General features: G+C 43.2%; 1 protein-coding gene across 4 annotated transcripts in view; it reads left to right on the top strand.

Annotated features, from left to right (window-relative positions):
* Positions 1 to 21,590, top strand: part of CDH20 (cadherin 20) — a 556,554-nt gene that overhangs the window by 419,310 nt on the left and 115,654 nt on the right. Inside the window, exon 1 of one of the 4 annotated variants that reach the window (XM_068236745.1) lies at positions 12,954 to 13,115. The exons of the other annotated variants lie outside the window; for them this stretch is intronic. The gene's annotated coding sequence lies outside the window, so the exon portion shown is untranslated. Of the gene's footprint in view, positions 1 to 12,953; positions 13,116 to 21,590 lie in introns of those variants that run through there. 4 annotated transcript variants of the gene reach the window in all.

Raw genomic sequence — 21,590 nt, forward strand, 5'->3', positions numbered from 1 at the left:
ATCAGAGCAATAGTCAAATATTGGTAACATTACTGATATTCTACTAATGGAAACAGGATATCGGAAACAGGATATCGACAATATCAGTAAAGTTACCAGTAGATATCGCACCCATTTTAACATACCCCACTTTTGAATGTATGACTCTGCTTACTAAGGTATCATATACAGTACTGATTTGCACCTTGAGTTTGGGTGTAAAGTGACTTGGACCTTGAAAATGGCAAAAACAATATATTTTCAATTCATTGTATAAGGAGTCTCTAGTTTACCTTTGGTGATATGTATTCATATATCTCTTTCCATATACAAACACATTAAAGTAAAGGACTATACATTGGGCTTGATTCACAAAGCGGTGCAAAGTGTTTGCACGCCAGTGAAAAGCCCCTTATCACGCCTAAACTCACTTTAGGCGTGATAAGAAGAAACTCGCGCGAAGTTACCGCGCGTACGCGCGTACGCGCGTAAGTGCGCGCGCAGCACCCGACGCTTCGCGCGAAGCTCCCATTAAACCCTATGGGACTTTGCGCGCACTCTCACGCGCGTACGCGCGAACGCGCGTACGCGCGGTAACTTCGCGCGAAGAGCAGGAAAAAGCGGTGATAACTCAGTGGTGAAAAGGTCATCACGCCTAAAGTCTTTTAGGCGTGATAACTGGGTTATCACCGCTTTGTGAATCAAGCCCATTGTGTTTAATGGGATGTAATTTTATTATTACAATGTTACTTTACTCACTCTTGCTTCATCTGCTAATATTTTACCCCACGTCTTGTCATATGATCATCAGCCAATCAGAGTACTTTATTCTCAACAGTCTACACATCTCCCAGATTTAAAAACAGTTACAGCATTGTATGAAGGGTAAACTTGAAGAGAAACCATAACCAAGAATTGAACTTCATCCCAATCAGTAGCTGATACCACGTTTCCCATGAGAAATCTTTTCCTTTTCACAAACGGATCATCAGAGAGCTCTGAATGGCTGATATTGTGGTATAACCCCTCCCACAGTGTGATGTCGGGACCATGGTTTTGACATCACACTGTGGGAGCCTTGTTGCATTGTGGGAAATAACAGCTGTGTACAGCTGTTTCCAACTGCCAAAAAAGCAAGCAGCAGCTACTTCCACAGACATCACCTGCCAGCACTAAAAATGTCACCATGTGATAAATATCAGAATGTAAGTCAGGGAGCGGAAATATTTTGCAATTGGCAAACACTGACTTAATCATTTATACATAATTATTGAACTTTTTTATTACATTATTTTCACTGGAGTTCCTCTTTAAATTCCAAAAATATATTATCATATTTCGTAAAGTTTTCCAGAACTGCTGCCTGCCACATTACATTGTGTTACTGGATTTAAAGTATCAAATAATTTCTTGATACTTTCAAAAGAACATTCAAAGCATATATGCTGCATGAAAACTGTCTGTGAGTTGTATACAGTAAATCTGCTATTATAGCCCACCACTGGCTGTCAATGCATATAGACCACTGCCTTTTACAAAGGTATACTCACTGCTGGAGGGACATGTTGCTCTACTTTGCTCAGCAGCAAACGCAAGACAAAATAGGTTCTGACAATGCCCCGGTTTTGCTATCCCTGTGTGTTTTCTGGCCTTGGGCAACATTATTCTTTTTTTTCCTCTAACATAGATTATAATTCTTCAGAACTGTGGGAGTCTTTGGGTGAACCATTCATAAAGACATATCATACATCACTTTGAGATCTGTTGTTGGATTGTCAGAGAGAAGAAAGGTTCATTGATAATAAAGGGGGCTCCTAATTTATGAATTTGTGCCAGAAGGAGCACATCTAATTGTACTTTTGTACGATTAAACAAAAATTTTCAGTGGTAAACATTAGGAGTAACTCCCAATTGAGGGAAATGAGAAGTAAATATTTGAATATACTGTATATATTTAATTTATTTTAATTACCGAATCACTACCTTGAAGAATAAATAGTATAAATATTGTACAATTGTACAGTTAAGTGCAGTACCCTTGTTATTTGTGCCTGTCTACAAAGATATGCTTTTTTACAGCTTTCAGTCAATGTACATTTATATACAACAGCAGCAGACTATGGTGGCCAAGAAAAACAGCCTCTCTGTGTCTTTCAGCACAAACGTATGTCTTTGTGGTGCAATTTCAGTAAAGAAAATAATAATTGGCCCCATCTTCACTCTCCACTCTCAATCATCCAAGCAATAACAGTGATTCATTTAAAAAGAGACTTTACTAAATGTAACTGAAGATTGCTTATAATTTACAATATTCATTTAGAAATGATGTAGTCAGTCTGGTCTGGGGCAGAAGGCTTCATAACTAAACAGACGAGGCAGGGTTATTACTGGGAGGGCAGGGTTACATACCAATATACAGCAACATGTAAGTACAGAAAGAGTTTCTGATACTGAAACCAGGATAATTAGTGTAAAATTGGGTATCTTGAATAATGAACCGGTAGTTGATTGTACTATATTATCATTACAGTGTCTCTTTCATTATGTAAATACTGTTATTTGTAACTTCAGCTGGCAGTCATGTGACTACAGGTGTGCCCTAATGTTCAGATCAGAGAGCCACTCTGTATTTGGGGGATGGTCGAACATTGTGGCAATACCGGTACTTGAGAAAATCAGTTAGTTACGCTAGTTTCCACCTAGGTACACATTTTGTTGCAATTCGTATGGAACTTGCAATTGGACCAATCAAATTAAGTTGCTTCCTCTTTGGATCAGTCCAGTGTCAAATTGTACAGAAATAGCAACAACATTTGCATGGAGTCAGAAAAAGTAGCATCTTATTCATCATCTCTAGCAATCACATATTTTCCGATGACCAGCTTTAATTGTGGTCCAAAATAGGAAAAGGCCTTACAGGCAACTCAATGTCATACTGCTCGGCATCATCCACATAACTCTTGGCTGGACAAAAAGGACATACACAAAAGACCATCCAAGGTCAGTCTGAGCAGTGGCGGAAGCTAGAGCACATTGCTTTATTTCAGGTGGAAATGTTCAAAACTGAGATGTGGAGAGAGCAGGCAGCATTGTTTTGTATTTATACTGTTCAAGGGCATGGAAAAGGAAAGCCCCATTAAAACAAAATAACTACAATTAGGAACAATGTTATAGTTTTGTTCTAAGGACCCCTAACTTGCCTTGAAATTAACATTGTGTACTAGAAGAAACTTTCGAGCATCGAATCTGTTGTTACAACATTCCTTTGGCTAATTAACCAAGTTTTTAGAAGAATCAGGCTTGGAATGAAATTCCCAGGCCACTTAATTTTGAGAAATGAACAGTGAGTAGAATGGTGCTTGAAGGTCATTATATTATTTGACCCTCTTGGTGTTCCTTAATGGGATGACACATAAAGAAGATGATAATGACGTATCAGCTGAAAAGGATTAAGATGAAATGGGGCCCTAGGCAACATAGCAGTTTTTGCCCACCGCTGATGATGATCACCTGGCTTTTTTTTTAAATAGGATTTAGTGGGGGCTCGCATCTACCAGGCCCCTAAACTGTCTCCAGGCCCTAGGTAACGGCCTAGGCTTGCCTTGTGGTTGAGCTGGCTCTGTGTATCAGACATAACCAGACTGACCTTAGCTTTGTAGTGTCAGTGTTTTTTTTCTGTTTCTTAACTCTCTTTACTTGCTTACAGCAGGTACTTGTCACCAATAAGTTGGAGTAGTCACTCACACAGGTTTAGCAATAGGAAGCTAGAATATGCTTTAGCTTCTGGGCACATCTATATCAGAGTATCATGCAGCACTGGTTCTTTTTATGAGGAAAAGTAATCTGTAACCCTGAGTGTTTCAAGTACTAAACCATAGAGCCATATTATTCCATGCTGTGCACTAATGAGGGTCAACCATTTCGAAACAGTCTGTATGAATGTTGAACCACGTTAGACACATCAATACAGTTAACCCCTAAGGTCTACTCCCCTGTCATTGCAAAAGCATGGGCTTGGGCAGGGGCATCAGAGCATGTGTTAAGCTGCATCTTAGGTTGCCCACATGGTTTCCTAATAACACAGCAGCCAGTAATTTGTCCTTTACTCCAACAGTCTTTAGAACTGGCCCTTGCCCCAGTGCAAAGTGATTTCAGCCAAAGGATTTTTTTTCCTCATTCCGCCTGGTAAAATAACTTTAGCACATCTTCCAGGTAGCATGCACTTCGCGGTACTAATATCTAGCTCTACAAGTGTAATAAATGCCCCAGAATCCCAAAATCCTGCCACTATTTTCCCATTAAAGGGAAGGTTCACACAGATTACAAAAAACAAAAGGCACTTACCTGGGGCTTCTTCCAGCTCCTGGTCAGCTTCCAGATCGGCTTCTGTGTGCTCCATGGCGGGGGGTCACGTGGTGTAGAGACGTCATCGGGTCTCTACTGCGCAGGCGCAGAACTACTGCACCTGCGCAGTAGAGACCCGATGACGTCACGTACACCACATGAACTGCGCCGTGGAACGAGCATGACGCCGACCGGAAGCCGACCTTGTGAGGTCGGCTTCTTCACCGCTGGACACCGGGAGGGAGAGGAGCTGCGGCGAGGGCACTGATCAACTACCAGGAGCTGGAAGATGCCCCAGGTAAGTGCCATTTATTTTTTATATAATGCGCGGATCTTCCCTTTAACTCTCACAGGAACTATATGATTTAGCCACTTTACTTGGTCACCCCAGTTGGTAAGTGATAAAGCAAACCTGGTTCAAATGTAGGTTACCTGCTCTACAGAAGGAGAATCTGAAGTAACTGCTGTTACCCTCCTGCCATCAGCAGAATGAGGAGACAGGGCAGTCCTGTTGCCTCTGATGACCTGTGGGCAAGATGTTTGCAGATGGGTTGATGAGCCACATCTGTAGCAAGTTTTTAAAGAAGTTCCTCTGGAGACACTGGTCATCTCATCTGAGGGGCTACTAGTTGATCTCCAATATCTGTGTTTTCTGCTGCCTTTCTTCCTAAAGGAAGACTTCCAGGTGGCTTTCCCTTATTGTAATGTGACTCCAGGAAAGTATCAGTCAGCCTTACCGCCTCTTCGATGGTCTCTGGTTTCCAGTCCAGCACCCATTCCCAAATGTCTCGGTTGCAGCAATCCAGGAATTGTTCAGTCAGGCAGGCACAGCTGTCTCAGTCCTTCCCAGCAGGTTGCTCTGCTTCCCTGAACCCATTTATCAAAAACACGAGTCAACTTAGTGCTATATTCTAAATGACTCTCCTCACGGTCCTCAACCATAGATCAGAACATACGTATATGAGTCTCTAGTGTGATGGCATACCGTTCCAGTAAAGTCTGCTCTACCTCCTGGTAATTGGATCTTTGTTTAGAAAGGAGAGCGCTATAGGTGTCACTAGCCCTCCCTGTTATTTTGCCCACCAAAATCTTGGTCCATTCTTCCTTGGGGACTTGGTGATCCGAGCATATGATTTTGAAAGTCTCCAGATAAGCTTCAATTCCTTCAACCCCCTCCTCAAAAGTAGGGAAAGCTGCATAGGTCAGCTTAATAAGCGGTCTTCCTCCATTCGATGTTTGTCCCACTGACTCTTGCAGGATACGTGATTCCTCATGCAGAAATTCTTCTTTTACCTATTACAGCAGTTCTAATCTTTCGGCTGCTGATAGGTTGTCAGCCAACATGGCTAGTTGTCTTTGAAAAACATCCTCTACGTGATTAGAGAAAGACTGGTAAGGTGTCATGGCTGGTTGCTGACTACCTCTCACTGGGAAATTGGGTGCACTAGATGGAATATTCACAGCCCTCTCTTGTTCAAACCAGTTCAGCATAAAATGTATTAACTCATCCTTCCGTTTTCCTTCTGGAATGAGTTACCAGGAACTGCATAATTTCCTTAACCACTTAAGGACTGCAGTCTTAAAACCCCTTAAGGACCAGACACTTTTTTTTCCATTCAGACCACTGCAGCTTTAACGGTTTATTGCTTGGTCATACAACCTACTATCTAAATGAATTTTACCTCCTTTTCTTGTCACTAATACAGCTTTCTTTTGGTGCTATTTGATTGCTGCTGTGATTTTTAGTTTTTATTATATTCATCAAAAAAGACATGAATTTTGTCAAAAAAATGATTTTTTTAAATTTCTGTGCTGACATTTTTCAAATAAAGTAAAATTTCTATATACATTTTGTCCAAATTTATTGTGCTACATGTCTTTGATCAATAAATACACTTATTGGATTTTTTTTTGTTTGGGTAAAAGTTATAGCGTTTACAAACTATGGTGCAAAAAGTAAATTTCCCCAGTTTGAAGCATCTCTGACTTTTCTGAGCACCAGTCATGTTTCATGAGGTGCTAGAATTCCAGGATAGTATAAATACCCCCATATTAATACCCCCCAAATGACCCCATTTTGGAAAGAAGACATCCCAGAGTATTCACTGAGAGGCATGGTGAGTTCATAGAAGATTTTATTTTTTGTCACAAGTTAGCGGAAAATGACACTTAATGACAAAAAAAAAATAATAAAAAAAAGTTTCCATTTCTGATAACTTGTGACAAAAAAAAAATTAAATCTGCCACGGACTCACCATGCCCCTCTCTGAATACTTTGAGGTGTCTACTTTCCTAAATGGGGTCATTTGTGGCATGTGTTTACTGTCCTGGCATTTTGGGGGGTGCTAAAGTGTAAGCACCCCTGTAAAGACTAAAGGTGCTCATAGGACTTTGGGCCCCTTAGCGCACCTAGGCTGCAAAAAAAGTGTCACACATGTGGTGTCGCCATACTCAGGCGAAATAGTATAATGTGTTTTGGGGTGTATTTTTACACATACCCATGCAGGGTGGGAGAAATATCTCTGTAAATGGACAATTTTTTTTATTTTTTTACACACAATTGTCCATTTACAGAGATATTTCTTTCACCCAGCATGGGTAGGTGTAAAAATACACCCCAAAACACATTATACTACTTCTCCTGAGTACGGCGATACCACATGTGTGACACTTTTTTACAGCCTAGCTGCGCTAAGGGGCCCAAAGTCCTATGAGTACTTTTAGGATTTCACAGGTCATTTTGAGGCATTTGATTTCCAGACTACTCCTCACGGTTTAGGGCCCCTAAAATGCCAGGGCAGTATAGGAACCCCACAAGTAACCCCATTTTATAAAGATGACACCCCAAGGTATTCCGTTAGGAGTATGGTGATTTCATAGAAGATTTTAATTTTTGTCACAAGTTAGCGGAAATTGATTTTTTTTTTTTCACAAAGTGTCATTTTCCACTAACTTGTGACAAAAAATAACATCTTCTATGAACTTATCATACACTTAACGGAATACCTTGGGGTGTCTTCTTTCTAAAATGGGGTTACTTGTGGGGTTCCTACACTGCCCTGGCATTTTAGGGGCCCAAAACCTTGAGGAGTAGTCTGTAAACCAAATGCCTCAAAATGACTGTTCAGGGGTATAAGCATCTGCAAATTTTGATGACAGGTGGTCTATGAGGGGCCGAATTTTGTGGAACTGGTCATAAGCAGGGTGGCCTCTTAGATGACAGGTTGTATTGGCACTGAAGTGCAGGATGCGCAGCATGTTCTCAAATCGTGACCTGGACATAGCAGCAGAGAACATGGGCATGTGATGTGTTGGGTGCATAGACCAATAAGACCGCAATACATTCTTTTTGACTAGACCCATGTTAAGGAGAAGGCCCAAAAAAAATGGTTAAGTTTCGAAACTTGGAGTGGTTTCCACCGAAAAGGCTGGGCATGGTAGCTTCTTGGATTGGCGGTTATTGTGTGGCATAATGGTTATTCTCAGCCACAATTAAGTCGTAGAGATCCATGGTTCAGAACAGATGAAAAAAGCCTGTGGTCACTGAGTTTTGATTAAAAAAAAATCAAAACTGATCTTTACAACGCCACAGTTATTGTACAGTGTTTTTTGCAGTGATCAGAAATAAATATTCTGTCACTGCGGTGAGGTCGGATGAGGGTTTGGCCAGGTGATCAGAAGCCCACAGGGGGCAGATTAGGGCCTGATCTGATGGGTAGGAGTGCTAGGAGGTGACAGGTGGTGACAGGAGGTGATTTATGGGTGTCTCAGGGGGTGATTAGAGGGGAGATTAGATGCAATCAATGCACTGGGGAGGTGATCGGAAGGGGGTCTGAGGGGGATCTGAGGGTTTGGCCGAGTGATCAGAAGCCCACACGGGGCAAATTAGGGCCTGATCTGATGGGTAGGTGTGCTAGGGGGTGACAGGTGGTGACAGGAGGTGATTGATGGGTGTCTCAGGGTGTGATTAGAGGGGAGAATAGATGCAAGCAATGCACTGGCGAGGTGATCAGGGGGGTCTGAGGGCGATCTGAGGGTGTGGGCGGGTGATTGGGTGCCAGCAAGGGGCAGATGAGGGTCTGATCTGATAGGTATGATGGGTAGCAGTGACAGGTGGTGACAGGGGGTGACAGGGGGTGATTGATGGGTGATTGATGGGTGATCAGTGGGTGATTAGAGGATAGAACAGATGTAAATAATGCACTGGGGAGGTGATCAGGGGGGGGCTGAGGGTGATCTGAGTGTGTGGGCTGGTGTTTGGGTGCCTGCAAGGGGCAGATTAGGGTCTGATCTGATGGGTAGCAGTGACAGGTGGTGACAGGGGGTGACGGGGTGATTGATAGGTGATCAGGGTGTGATTAGAGGGGAGAATAGATGCAATCAATGCACTGGGGAGGTGATTAGGGGGGTCTGAGGGCGATCTGAGGGGGTGGGCGGGTGATTGGGTGACCGCAAGGGGCAGATGAGGGTCTGATCTGATGGGTATGATGGGTATCAGTGACAGGTGATGACAGGGGGTGATTGATGGGTGATTAGGGTGTGATTAGAGGGGAGAATAGATGTAAATAATGCACTGGGGAGGTGATCAGGGGGGCTGATGGCGATCTGAGGGTGTGGGCGGGTGTTTGGGTGCCCGCAAGGGGCAGATTAGGGTCTGATCTGATGGGTAGCAGTGACATGTGGTGACGGGGTGATTGATAGGTGATCAGGGTGTGATTAGAGGGGAGAATAGATGTAAGCAATGCACTGGTGAGGTGATCAGGGGGGGGGGTCTGAGGGTGATCTGAGGGTGTGGGCGGGTGATTGGGTGCCCGCAAGGTGCAGATTAGGGTCTGATCTGATGGGTAGCAGTGACAGGTGGTGACAGGGGGTGATGGGGTGATTGATAGGTGATCAGGGTGTGATTAGAGGGGAGAATAGATGCAAGCAATGCACTGGTGAGGTGATCAGGGAGGGTCTGAGGGCGATCTGAGGGTGTGGGCGGGTAATTGGGTGCCCGCAAAGGGCAGATTAGGGTCTGATCTGATGGGTAGCAGTGACAGGTGGTGACAGGGGGTGATTGATGGGTGATCAATGGGTGATTAGAGGGAATAACAGATGTAAACAATGTACTTGGGAGGTGATCTGAGGGCGGGTCTGTGGACGATCTGAGGGTGTGGGCGGGTGATCAGGTGCCCGCAAGGGGCAGGTTAGGGTCTGATCTGATGGGTGGCAGTGACAGGTGGTGACAGGGGGTGATTGATGGGTGATTGACAGGTGATTAACAGGTGATCAGTGGGTGATTACAGGGGAGAATAGATGTTTACAGTACACAGGGGGAGGTCTGGGGAGGATCTAAGGGCGTGGGGGGGTGATCAGGAGTCCCAGGGGGCAGTTTAGGACCTAATCTGAAGGATAGCATTGACAGATAGTGACAGGGGGTGATTGATGGGTGATTAGGGGGGTGATTGGGTGCAAACAGTGGTCTGAGGGGGTGATCAGGGAAGGGGGTCTGAGGGGTGCTGTGGGCGATCAGGGGGGCAGGATCAGTGTGTGTGTGTTTATATACACAGCTGCCTCCTCCCCTGGTGGTCCCTCGATCACTGGGACCACCAGGGGAGGAGGCAGCCTGTATAATACACTTTGTATACATTACAAAGTGTATTATACACTTTTGTATGCGGAGATCGGGCTGTTTACAACCCGCCGGCGCTGCTGGGTGGCGTCACGGGTGGGCGGAGCCTAATGCTGGCAGATCCCCGGCTAATTAGTCCCCCACGTGCCGCCACCAATCTGCGTTACGCGGTCCTGGGAGTGCCACTTTGCCACCGCCTATTGGTAGTGGCCAGTCGGCAAGTGGTTAAAGTGGCAACAGATTGTAGCTCTAACTCTTGTTGCTGCATGTTGCTCAGTGCAAGATCCCACCGCTGCTCACCAGTATGTGACGAGAAGAGTATCCATGCACCACGAGCAGACCATTAGTTCGAAGAATTCTCCTTTATTCCATCTCAAGCAGTAGAAAGAACTCCATCACATGCAATAGTAAAAATCCAAAACTTCATTGACAAATACACAGTCGCAACTCCAGCACAATTCTGACTCTCAACACAGCTCACCTGGCTCTATAGGCATTGCCCAGAAGCTTCCAGAAAAGCATGGATCACAAAAGGCTAGACATTTCCAGCAAGTCCATTGTTTCAATAAGTAAACAAGTCTATGGACAACTCAGCATGTGGCACCTCCAGCTATCTGAAGCAGAAACAATAGAGGGACTCAATTACAATAGCTGGCATCAAAACAGAATATAAAATAAACATGATACATTACCAAAAAAAAACATTAAACTGTACAATACATAGCATGGTAATATTATAGGTTTTGCCACACCAAGTGCAGAGCTCCTAGGGACATTACTGTCACCATAATTTCATGAAGGTCTATAGACTATGCAATACAAAAGCTGCAGAACCAGCTTTTTTTACATTTACAAAAGATTCTGCACAATGTTGTTAGACTCCTAACAAGGTGTACATTGCTGAGCAATGTACACAAATTCAACAGGCAGGACTTGAAAAGGCCTTTTTACATCAGTAAAATGTTATACAGGTTGCAAAAAAGTCATGCATTGTGTAACCCCATTAGGTTCAATTGGACGGAACCAAAACTGCACCACACAACAGTGTGTGCTGCCTTGTGCAATAGTGAATAAACCCTCACTGAATTTTCTGTAAGGCTACTTTCACACTTTGTCTATTGCGTTGTGTCACAACAGACAATATCATTGCATCATTCATAACACAATGCAATTAAGTTCTTATGGAGCTATCACGTTGTGGCGCATCTCATGAGGATAATAATGCACAGCATGCAGTGCATTTATAGGGCAACACGTGCATTTACAGTGGCAGTGAGGTATCCTTTCATTGTACTGCATGTCTCACTGTATAGACGCATAGCATAGCTATCATGTGCAATGTGACCTTTTTGGCTCCATTGCGTTGCAATCTTTTTAGAACGCAGGGCTGGCGCTTCCCTTGAGGCAAGGGGAGCAATTTCCACAGGGCCTCAAAGCCTATAGATGCCCACCAAGGTGTCTGCAATGTCTTCAGCAGGATATTATCCCACCCGTCCTAGCAGGTGCGCTCCTGTGTCAGTACGTGGCTCTTTGCACTCACTGACTTCATTCTCGTTGGGGCGCTCCTCCTCTATTACCCGGCAGCATATTTTTATGTAATAGCATGCTGCCAGGTCACAGAGGAGAGGTATCCCTGCAAGGATAAAAACGGGAGTACACGGAGCCAAGGACTAACAGAGGAGCGTGCCTGCCAGGACAGGTGATTCACTGCACTGCCAAAGACATTGCAGGAGCCCCGAGGAGCACAGTTAACTTGAGGGGTTACATGATCAAGGGGTGGCAGGAGCAAAGGGCCCGAATGAAGCTTTTTGATCAGGGGAGTGTCTACCTGGGGGCCACTGGGTTAATTTTTTACCGGGGGCCTCATTGTTACTGTCGGAATGCAATATGAAAGGATCCTAAAGGCTATATATATATTTATAAAGGTTGATCACATCCGACACTAGATTTTTCTTTACTTTCCAAACAATTTTGAGTTTAGTTTTGTAAGAAAAGAAATGAATCTTAGATATCTAATGGAATTTTATGAGTAGACCAGATGGCTGCATATGAATCCTGAAAACAAACGGCACACTGCTGAATTTTCATCATCTACACTATGTATCAAATTGTTTTATAGACTTGAAATGAGGCTGACGATACATTCCTCTTGTGTAAGGAAAGCCACTAATTAAGAAATATAATTAATCGGAGGTATATTAAATATTGCTCAGCAAACAAAACCATCATGTTTCTTTTCTCCAGAGCTCCAATTTCAGAAAAGGACACCAGAGAGAGTTTCTTCCCTGTGTCCTTGTGACTCATCAGAATGAAAGCTCCAATCGGTTTCAGGGATAAAAGTTGCTGCTCAGATGGCAGAGACATGCTTTCATCTACAATATAATCTCCCCACAATTAGCGGTCTGCCAGCAGCCTGCAGCACGAGAAATATGGAACTAGCTGCTTATATTAATGACTGCCTTCTCTAGGAGTACTGTAATTCCTAATTAATAATGATTTAAAAGGCCAGCCCAGATGCATTGTTTATTTGCATAAAAGGACAAGCAAAATTAAAAGGCTGGAGCCTCTAATTAGGTGCAGAGAGCATCCAATTAATTGCAGCAATATAAAGGAAGGTTACAGGGCTCTCTTATATCACATCTTATCTGCACGTTATTTGTGTGCCTAATGAAACCAGCTACCTGCAGCAAAGCACTACAAAGAGAATTTCTCAATCTCTCTCTTTAATTTTACATCCTATTTGAATAAAAATGCATGCAACATGTTTTTCTTGATCAATACATAATTCAGGTAAATATGAGAATATTGAGTCAATTTCTTCTTCTTTTTTTATATCCTAATGGAGCGCAGCCAGTGCATCCTGAGGCTTTCACTTGTGAATGACTTCTTACGTAAGTCTCGGAGGGCTTGTTCAGTGATTCAGTGTGGAGGGGGGGGGGGGGATGCAGGAGGAGGAGAGAGAGTAGAATAGCAGACTGATGCACAGGCTCTGGTTGGTGTGTCTTTTTGAAATCCCTTTCTTCAGTTCTCAGCGAAAGTTGCTTGCCCTACAAGTGACTATGCCAATTCTCTTATGTTAAGAGACTGAAGTGTGCACTGGCTGGCTGGACAGTAACTGTCAGGTTGGCATCCCAGGCTGTATATTCTCAAAGACTTCACAAAGAAGGAGAAAAATAAGGTATGCTTGTGTCATAAATGTTCTATTTATTGTATAGGAAATGACAGAATACTAAGATTTAAAATGTGATAATTGCATTGACTTTTAAGAACTTTGATGTTAGTGTGGATTTAATGTGTTCATAAAACATAGCAAAGTGTAAAGTAGAAATGTATACTAACTTAATTCATGTGCATGCCAATAAGTGGCAAGTGATCTTAAAATAATATATGAATAAGAATGTATTTGACAATGGTTTGTGCATGTTGGCATAAGTGTTTTATGATGTCAGTGGCCTTTATTAAATCTGTTTTGTTGGTGTAGTAGTGTCATGTAAGGAGTGCCACATACAAGTTTATTTTTCAGCAGCTGTCTCCTTTATTATCTGCTGGCATATTGTGAAGTATAATGAGAGTTTTTTAAGAGGCTAAACGTTGTTACACTTTTCTAGGAAACTTCCATGCTATAAAGTCTTTATCATGAAGGAGAATTGGTTTGCAAAGGTAGCTCTCAGCTTGGTTTAAGAAAACACATCTGTTTGATCCATAAGGAGAAATATTAGATGTTTCATCATCTTCAACAGCTTGATCTTTTTTACATGGTGTTTTCCAGGGTTTATTTAAAGAGCTGTACAACATAGAGAAGTGAAGCTTTGGCACGTTTACTAAAAAAAAAAATCATATTTGATACACAGGAATTATAAAGGAACCTCTTTACACCTTATTGGATGTTTGACATTGATACTGTACAGTGTGTCTCCATTTATCTTGATTGCACTCATCACTTTATGTAAATTGCCCATGTGGTATAGTTAAACTCAGCACATATTTTAAGTTATTATGTTAGATTTATTGCGTGACTTCATATTCTATATGTTCTATTGTTTTATCAAATATACAGATTTTTGTATTTGCCCCTACTGTTACCACTTAGTCGCTTTGACTTAAGGCTCATACACTTTCTAGGTAATCGTTGAGTGAGACAGTCGTGCAGAACCACTTCAGCTGAGAATTTAGCATGTGTACACCTCAGCACCGGCCCTACCATGAAGCCACTCGAATCATTGGGTTAATGCGGCAAAATCTAGGGGGGAAGTTTCAGCAACTTTTTTATATGCAGAGTGGCCACAGTGGAGCACAATTTCCTGGTCCATCACCTAGTTCTCTCCTCTTCTGTACTGTGCCCCTCCTACCACCATGCGGCAGAGTCTCTCCTTATGCTGGATACATGTCATGTGACAATAGAAGCCTATGGAGAGATGCTGCTGCATGATTGCTAAGCTACATACTCACCTCGCAATGCAGGAAGATGGTTCCAGTGACGTCTTCGTGACGACGAGCGCTCCCGATCCATCTGTCAGCCGGAGGGTATGTGCGACATTACATGATGGGCGTGAATGAGACTTCAAGCGATTGCGGTACTTTGCGCGAAAGTCGTCGGGGAACTTAAAGATCCAATCTGCCATGACGGTCATTATTGCTGTGCAATGCTAAGCAACGTTTGCGTGATCGTGCGCCTGTACCCATGTCACAAGATCACAGAAACGTCTGCTCGTCGATCAAAAAAATCACTGGTCATCAGGAAAATCGTCTGAAAAATCGCAAGGTGGGTACGGGCCTTAAGACAGACACCATGAAGAAGAGTTTAAGATCTGGTGATGGAGCAGGTGATTGCGCTTAGGTAAGGCCATACTGCACAGACAGATTGTGATGGGGAACAGAACACTGCATCTGGCTGGACCTCTTTAGAAGGGCCGGATACTGTCCACACTTCATCTGGTAGGGAAAGAGGGGCAATGGCACTGAGACCTTGCATCAGATGACAAAAGCATTAGAACTGGACTTTGAACACCTGTATCCTCCACTCCCTTTCCTCAGTCAAAAGAAGAGCCTGTCCACATATTCACTAAGATGTAACAGTAGTCTGTATTCCATCCAAATGTTTTCCCTTCCCCATCATCACCAACATTAAGTAATCAGAGTCTTTCTAAGGCTGGGTTCTCACTATGCCAGATGCACAATGGTGCATTCACAACCCCAACCCTCAACCCTTTGCTTACTCCACTGGTCACCGATAAAATGGAGAATTCTGTTTAACCACTTGACGCCCACAGTGTTCCTCCCCCCCCTAAAGACCAGGCTGTTTTTTGCAGCACTGGGCTGTGCAGGCTTTTCAGCCTCCTTCACAGCCCAGCAAAGGAGCCCAGTGATCGGACTCACCTCCTTTTTTTGTCCCTAAGCGGACATGCCGCTAGAGGGGTCCGATCATTGCAGCAGTTTGTTGTTCTTTTAGCCTCTATGAGACTCTCTCTCCCTCCCTCCTCCTCCCTCCCCTTCCCTCCTCCCCTCCGTGCACTGGAATTGGAACAGGACGGCGATCCATCCTGTTCCGCCTTGTATAGGCTCCAGCCTATGAGAGGATGGCAATCCCCAGCCAAGCAGAGGCCGGGGATCGCCGATCTCGTACAGCGCTGCCACGGACCACAGCAATGTACACATGTAAACAAAGGGGATTTCTTTCCCCTTTCATTTACAAGAAGCCTGCTAGCCGCGATCGGCGGCTAGCAGGCTAATCACGGTGAACGGGCAGGGAACGATCGTGCATGCGCGCGACCATTCCCTGTGAAACTGCAGCCCCAGGACTTGATGCCAATTGGCGTTAGGCGGTCCTGGGGCTGCCGCCGCATTCACGCCCATTGGCGTGAGGCAGTCTTTAAGTAGTTAAGATTAGCTTATTGACATTCAAATCCCTGCACAATCTAGGCCCTGGATACTTAAAGGACTTGTTGCAACTGCATCACACCCCTCCACAATCATCTTAGATCAACAGGATCTAATATCTTGGTCACCCCAGTAACGACCTCAAAACCTTTGGAGAGAGAGGGCCATATTCTATTAAAGGTGATAAGTAGCTTGCAGATGGGAGCTACTTATCGCCTAGCCATTGCACAAGGATTCCCGGCAAATCCTATAGCCGCTTTCCTTGGTGAGATGGCCAATCGCTGGGGAGCATTTCTCACACTAAAGCCTGAGCAATGCTCCCATGTTATGGGCAATGGGGAGTGAGGTTTTATGCTGTGGCGCTGTCTTTCAGCACCATGGCTTCTCGTGCACCCTCTGAACATCTGCCGCCATCTTCCACTGCTGCATCTGGGGGTTTCCTTTAATAAGGAGACCCCTAGAGCTGCCACTTTGGCCACCGCACATCACCAAAGCCCCCAGCAGCTGTGCTTGTCACACCCCAGTAATTTACCTACCGCCGCTAGACATCCACCACCTCTCGCACCAAGTCCCAATGCTGTAATTACAGTGTATCTCTGACTGTAATTACTGTCTCTCGGAGCTCTAGAAAAGCATCTTTGAAGTCCCTGCCGGGGCTGCACATTGGTCCACTGTCTGGACTGACAAAAGAAGTTTGCATCTGCTTGCGTTTACATTGAAGGAGTTTAATATCCAAATCAGAATAATTTATTTTGCCAAGCACGACTGGGTGGTGCCCAGAATTGGGCTTGGCACGTACAAGGCTAGCACAGGATGGAACACACAAAACAATACAGCAATTTAAACACAACAGTAACATAGAGTTTGACCACAATCATGTACAATGTGCAGCAGTGCAATCATGTTCTATCGGTTACAGCTTGTAAAAAAGGATGGTCATGGTGAAGAGAGCTCAGATTGCTGACAGCTGAGGGGAAGAAGCTGTTCCTGTGCCTTGAGATCCTAGTGGAGATGGCGTACCAGACCAGGATGGAGGAACAGGGGATAGATTCAATAGTGGTGGATTATAAGCTCGTTAGAAGTTTCTGGGCCATACCTAACTTCTTCAGTTGGTGGAGGAAAATTAGCCTTTGATGGGCTTTTTTCTAGTTGGTGGTGGTGTTGACCTTCCAAGTTAGGTGACTGAAGATGGTAGCGCCCAGGAGGCATGCACAGGGAATGCTTTCAATTTCCATGCCATTGATGTGGATTGGAGGTGGGGTGGGGGTGGGCTTCCTAAAGTCAACAATTATCTAAATGGTTTTTGTGGTGTATAAAAAGAAGATGATCTGAATTTGCCTTTAAGATTTTCTTAGATGAAAATATCTACATTAAATGGTGACAGAAAGATCAGAGAATGTTTCTGTCTACTCACAGCATTACTTTTCCCTACTGGACTCCATAGGGCTGGACAGTGTAGGTGAGCCCCTTCTACCTAAACAAGGCAAATTTCCCAGAACCAGGTAGGTGGCAACACAAACAGAAACAAGCAGTATGCTAAGTCTGAAAATTAATACAGTCCAACACACATAGAAGTCCATAAACAGTGTATTCCTTATTCATAAAAAAGATGCTCAGTGTTCCAATCCACCACTAACATCAATAATCACAGCCTGCCAGATGCAATGGCCTATACAACAGGTCAAAACCCATACTTTAAGTAGCACTAACATCACAATAACTGCATCTTGTTCAGGTGGTTTCCTGTCCTAACAGAAGGCAGCTCTGCTATATGAAATCAGAAACATAAAAATGGCCATAGTGTGTAATATCCACAAAAACTTTACTACCATTGATGCAACAGCAACATGTATATCCAAAAAAAAAAAGAAAAGAAAAGAAATGAAAAATAAATATGTATTACCTGCTGTCTGCACAATTGATTTTGTTGTCTCAATTATGTCAAGGCCAGTAGCCTAGCAAAAGGGGATGCAATTGCTGTAACCACATCAGGGCCCCTTATCCCAAGAGGTCCACATGGAGCCCTTCTTCAGTCTCTGCGTTAGCTCTTTTATTTGTGCTCTTTTGGTAATGAACATAACTATAATTGCTGTGAATAGTGGTAATCCTAAAGTTACCATTTCTTATCCTGTCATGACACCTCTCTCACACAGTGGCAGACCTGGACAAGCATGGCTATGGTGGCCTGCATCATTTGATTATCATACATACAGTGCTGGATGGAGGGGGGGGGGCTTGAAGTGTAATGTTGGTCCTGTAGTTGTGCCATTGTATAAAATAGGAATACTTCTACAAGTATAAAGCTATCTTAATTTTCACATTTTGGGATGGTCTTAGAAGAAAACTATAGCTTGGCTGCTGTTATTAATTTGTTGTCTCTAGCACTAAGTGTTCCATTGTGTCCGCTCCTTGCACATGCACCAGTTTCATTTTATGTGATACAGCATGGTACTGGAGGGGATCAAAGGCCCACATCCATGTAGGGTGCCACTGTGCCAAGCAAGATCTGGCAATTCAGCCCCTAATGATTAGCCCAAATGCGCCCACATAATGTATAAATAACATGGCACAGTGGATAAGGAAGTGTGCTGGCAGTGATCAAAGTTTCAGACTTTACTGCTGGATTTTATCTGGCAGCAGCATCATCTCACGGCAGCCATTTTTCCTATGTCGGACTAGGTCCAGCATTGGGCCTATGCTGGAAAAGGCCAATGTTGGACATAGTCCAACGTAGGCTTGGAAAGGGTTAATACACTTTATGTGGTTACCTATATCATCCAAACAGAATCCATATGTCACAGAGTTGATTACCGCAAGGGGAATCTAGTTGTTGCTATGGCCCGCTGCACACTGTACTTCATCACTGCTGTCTGTAATGTCTTTTTAAAGTAAACAAGCTCATTAGTGCTGATAAGAACGTGAATTGCATTTTCACCACATCGTGTTTTTAGGAAAGTTTCTACTGAACTCTCGGCAGTGTGTTTGTGACTAGAAAATATGTGGATTTGTTGTGGAGCTGCACTTCCACTTAAAATAAGTAATGTGCTGGCCAGCCATGGATGAATGATGCTAAGCTGCTTTTATTAATATCTAGATTACTATGCATCCGTGCCTTATTTAATAAGACATTTAAAAGCCTTCTCGCCCCATTTTTCCCTGGTTTTAATTTCCTCCTCACCTTTTCTGACAGCATGATGGAAAAGGTTGCTCTAGCTATCTTTCCCAAGCCTGAATAGCGAGGCTGATTGTTTTCCATTCATGTACACATAATGTCGATTTACTATGCCGAGAGAGGGGAAAAATATTTCCCCTGAAATACTAATTGGGATTAAAATGTTGCTTTGCTGGAGGGGATGTTAGAGAGCAGAAAACCCACTTACATTACACCATATTACATTGGAGATTTGAATATTACTGAGCGGAACTGCTCTTTATATGTGCACTGTACTTAAATCAAATAAGCACTTCATTACTTTCTTTTATGTATATATGTGCTTTTGACTATGAACGCAGGCTCCAAGGCAGAAATTAATGAGAAATCTTGCCTCACTTCTGGGCAGAAATGCAGTTTATTAATTGGATTCATTTCAAATAGCTGCAGGGGGAGTGCGATGGGTGTCTGTTTTGTATTTTCCACACACCCCTCTAACAAGGTATCAATGAGGTTGTCCCTTTTCATTTACAAAGGCAGAAGGCCCATCTGAATACAGTACAGAGCGGCAGTGCTGTGGGTTTGTGTGAATAGTGAAGGCTTGGGTACTTGCTAGGGGTGATCATGTCACAGCGTCGCTTTGATGCACATTCACTGTTCTAAAACAGTCTCCAAGTGTAGAGAGAGGAGCACATCAAATCTCCTATGCAAAATGCCCATCCACACGCTGCTGCCTCTGCTGAGATCTCACACACAACTTTGAGAGTCATTTTTGTCTTCCTTACAGAACAAAGACTTTAGAAATGCTGGTGTTCTGAGAAGGCAAAAGACTATTCCTTGGGCTCCCATATAGGAACAAAGAAGCGGACTTTTCTCTACTTTGCTCCAAATTTCAAATCTAGTAATGTGAAAATGCTAATGTAATAAACCTTTCATCTATTTTAAATTTAATTTCTTCTTACGCCACGTTTCTTTTCAAGATTAGGCCAGCATTCCTTAGAATAATTAAACACAGAAATCAATTCTTCCTATTGCTTTTGTGTAGCTTTTTACTGTATAGCCACTGGTTGCCCTAGAGCCTAGTTTTGCTTTCCCCAGGAGGTGCCTCGGAGAGGTTCAGGGGGAACTTGGACTTGTCACAGCCAATTCAGTATCACACATTTTGAAATGTAGAAAATGATAAATCATTTATAAACAAAGCTATGGAAGTATTTTGGCTAATTAAAAGCAATAAGGGGGATTGAACATAATTTCTACAGAATAAGAACTTGTTGACATGTAAAGCAGTGTAGAGCTAGCTTTGTACTTTATTCTGCACCATCCTCTTACACAAATGCTGTCACTGACACTGACAGTGTTGTGGCACTGCATGGGAAAACATTCTGGTCGGACGCATTTTGATGTGTCATTTACTTGGGGTGAAAGGGTTGGGCTGCATCATGCACCAGCACAGTTTGGTCAGCTGGGTACCAAGTGGTGACCTTCACGTAGCACTGTTAGGTAGCACTGTTAGGTATAACACAATCAAAACTATACTGGGGGTACTTGTCATGCAAAAACTTTCCTAATATGGTGCATGCCAAAATAAAGGCCCTTATTCCATTCACACTCTCTCCTAAGTTTTTTCCTAAGTAATATGTTTACACATTATCAATAAATGCCTTCTAAGCCACCAGCAAACAATAAAAAACTCGGCATAATTTGAACCATAGTTTTTCATCCTTCTGAAACATGATCTCCTAAAAGAAAACTTAGGAGAAACAATGAATTAAAGAAAGGCCAAAGTGTCAGAAATAAGTATAATGTAGTATATTCAATTTATTTAAAAAGAACCGTTTATTGGGTTAATTTAGTATTCTGCTTTTTAATCATGTTCCCTTCTTTAAAAAAAGTGCCTAGATGGTGAGCCTTTAGCCACAATTGCTGCTTTAAGTTTGCTATAGCAGTGGGACTGACTGTACATCCGTAACAGTGAACAACAACCAGCACTAGGGAAAAGTTATGCTGCTTTTCCAAAAGCTATGCATGCGCAAGATAAATGATAGAATGTGCTGTAACTGGGGAGTGGCTAAGAAGGAGACAGGGTGACTGCAGGAACTGACAGGAGGAGAATCAAGAGAGCTGTGGGGGAGAAGTGACTAGAGAACAAAACAAGAACTAGGAGAAGGAAAAGACAGTGGTAAAGCCTCCTTTCATCCTTTTCCCATATGGAAGTCCCCCAACACAAAACGTGGGACATCTTAGACAATTTTGTCTTAGCTTATACATAAGCCATCTCCCTGAAAATGTAAGCTGATTGCTGGGATGTTCCCTCTTGCCTAAAATGAACTCAGGTTTGTTTAAAGCTAATGTAGATATCTAAGCAATTCTTCACTTAGAAAGCCTTCTTCCAGTCACAGAGCTATTAGAACACCTGACCACAATTTAGGTGTGCTTCCCTTCCTTTCTGAACAAAGCATTGGGACTTTTCACTAATGTCCTGGTCTTCAATGGAAATGGGATTATTCTGTATTTCTTAGGAAAGATATGTTGTGCAGTTCACAATGTATGTAACATCCTGTTACCTCAGCCATAATCCGTTGCAAGTTATTCATCTCAGAAGCGATAATTCCTTTCTAAGCCACT

The sequence above is a fragment of the Hyperolius riggenbachi genome, chromosome 5 (genome assembly GCF_040937935.1).
Source record: "Hyperolius riggenbachi isolate aHypRig1 chromosome 5, aHypRig1.pri, whole genome shotgun sequence".
NCBI classification, from domain to species: Eukaryota; Metazoa; Chordata; class Amphibia; order Anura; family Hyperoliidae; genus Hyperolius; species Hyperolius riggenbachi.